This window comes from Oryctolagus cuniculus, chromosome 2, assembly GCF_964237555.1.
Source record: "Oryctolagus cuniculus chromosome 2, mOryCun1.1, whole genome shotgun sequence".
In the NCBI taxonomy this organism is placed as follows: Eukaryota; Metazoa; Chordata; class Mammalia; order Lagomorpha; family Leporidae; genus Oryctolagus; species Oryctolagus cuniculus.
Genome location: NC_091433.1, coordinates 84,311,012 through 84,313,482, shown reverse-complemented (window position 1 = coordinate 84,313,482; position 2,471 = coordinate 84,311,012). Strand labels below are relative to the sequence as shown.

At 50.3% G+C, this 2,471-nt stretch overlaps 1 pseudogene; it reads left to right on the top strand.

The window, feature by feature from the left end:
• The first annotated feature begins 300 nt into the window (after nt 1-300).
• Nucleotides 301-2,061, top strand: LOC100340053 (ATP synthase subunit beta, mitochondrial pseudogene; annotated as a pseudogene).
• Nucleotides 2,062-2,471: the final 410 nt, after the last annotated feature.

Sequence of the window (2,471 nt, the reverse complement as noted above, 5' to 3'; positions counted from 1 at the left end):
CACTTCCAATTGAGCTCCACTGCTAATGAGCCTGGAAGAGCAGCAGAAAACTGTCCAAGTACTTGGGCCCCTGAACTCATGTAAGATTCCAAGACGGAGTTCCAGGCTCTGGGCTTCTGCCAGACCCGGTGCCAGACATTGCAGGTATTTGGGGAATGAACCAGCAGAGAGGAGATTTCTCTGTATATAATTCTGCCTTTCAAATAATAAAAGAGACACAGGGTGAGATCTAAAGGGCTTTTATTACCCTTACAGTAATTTCATGTGCAATAATTCTTAATATAAGAAAATAAGAGTCTCCACCTGGGCTCTGCCATGTTGAGTCTTGTAGGTCGTGTGGCCTCGGCGTCGGCCTCTGGGGCCTTGTGGGGACTCACCCCTTCAGCGTCCTTACCCCAAGCTCAGCTCTTAATCCGGGCCACTCCGGCAGCGGTCCAGCCTGCTCGCGACTATGCCGAGCAAACCTCACCAGCGCCGAAGGCAGGCCTTGCCACCAGGCGCATCGTGGCCATCATTGGTGCCGTGGTGGACGTCCAGTTTGATGAGGGCCTGCCACCTATCCTGAACGCCCTGGAAGTGCAAGGCAGGGAGACCCGGTTGGTTTTGGAGGTGGCCCAGCATTTGGGTGAGAGCACAGTACGAACCATTGCTATGGATGGCACAGAGGGCTTGGTTAGAGGCCAGAAAGTCCTGGATTCTGGTGCGCCTATCAAAATTCCTGTTGGCCTGAGACTTTGGGCAGAATCATGAATGTCATTGGAGAACCTATTGACGAGCGAGGTCCCATCAAAACCAAACAGTTTGCTGCTATTCACGCAGAGGCTCCCGAGTTCATAGAGATGAATGTCGAGCAGAAAATCCTGGTGACTGGCATCAAGGTTGTGGACCTGCTGGCTCCATACGCCAAGGGTGGCAAAATTGGGCTCTTCGGTGGTGCTGGAGTTGGCAGGACAGTACTGATCATGGAGCTGATCAACAACGTTGCCAAAGCCCATGGTGGTTACTCTGTGTTTGCTGGTGTTGGTGAGAGAACCCGTGAGGGCAATGACTTACATCATGAAATGATTGAGTCTGGTGTTATCAACCTGAAGGATGCTACCTCCAAGGTAGCGCTGGTGTACGGTCAGATGAATGAACCGCCCGGTGCCCGTGCTGAGTAGCTCTGTGGCCAAATACTTCTGAGACCAGGAAGGTCAAGATGTACTGCTGTTTATTGATAACATCTTCCGTTTCACCCAGGCTGGCTTAGAGGTGTCTGCCTTACTGGGCAGAATCCCTTCTGCTGTGGGCTATCAGCCTATCCTGACCACTGACATGGGTACCATGCAGGAACGCATCACCACCACCAAGAAGGGATCCATCACCTCTGTACAGCTATCTACATGCCTGCTGATGACTTGACCCACCCTGCCCCTGCCACTACCTTCACCCACTTGGATGCCACCACCATGCTGTCCCATGCTATTGCTGAGCTGGGCATCTATCCAGCTGTGGATCCTTTAGACTCCACCTCTTGCATTATGGATCCCAACATCGTGGGCAGTGAGCATTATGACGTTGCCCGTGGAGTGCAAAAGATCCTGCAGGACTACAAATCCCTCCAGGACATCATTGCCATCCTGGGTATGGATGAACTTTCTGAGGAAGACAAGTTGACTGTGTCCCGTGCACGGAAAATACAGCGTTTCCTGTCCCAGCCATTCCAGGTTGCTGAGGTCTTCACGGGTCATATGGGGAAGCTGGTCCCCTTCAAGGAGACCATTAAAGGATTCCAGCAGATTCTGGCAGGTGAATATGACCATCTTCCAGAGCAGGCCTTCTACATGGTGGGACCCATTGAAGAAGCTGTGGCAAAAGCTGATAAGCTGGCTGAAGAGCATTTGTGAGGGGTCTTTGGCAAACTGCAAGCACTCACCCCGTGCTGTCCCTCTCCTTACCTCTCCAAAACGTTTCAGTTTTCTATGTAGGCCATGCAAGAGCCTTGATGGAAGACATTATGTTCTGTTTGAAGAATATTTAAGGTTTGCAATAAAATGTAACCCCTCAGAAAAAAAAAGAAAAGAATACACTAACTTGTTAAAAAAAAGTCAAGAGGGACAAATATTGTGTCACAGTAGGTTAAGCAGCCACCTGCAGCACAGGCATGCCCTGTGAGCACCAGTTAAGGTCCTGGCTGGTCCTCTGCTGTTCCATCTCCCTGCTAATGTACCTGGGAAGCCAGGGGAGGGTGGACCACGTGCTTGGACCCCTGCCCACCATGAGGGATACCTGATGTAGTTACAGGCTCCTAGATTCTGCCTGGCCCAGTCCTGGCTATTACGGCTATTAGGGGAGTGGATTGTTAGATGGAAGCTCACTCTCTGACTCTCCCTGTCTCTACATATCTATAATTTGCCATTCAAATAAAAGAGTAAATCTTAAAAAGTAAAGCAAAAAACCTCATACTCAAATGCACAGAAATTAGGCTTGTA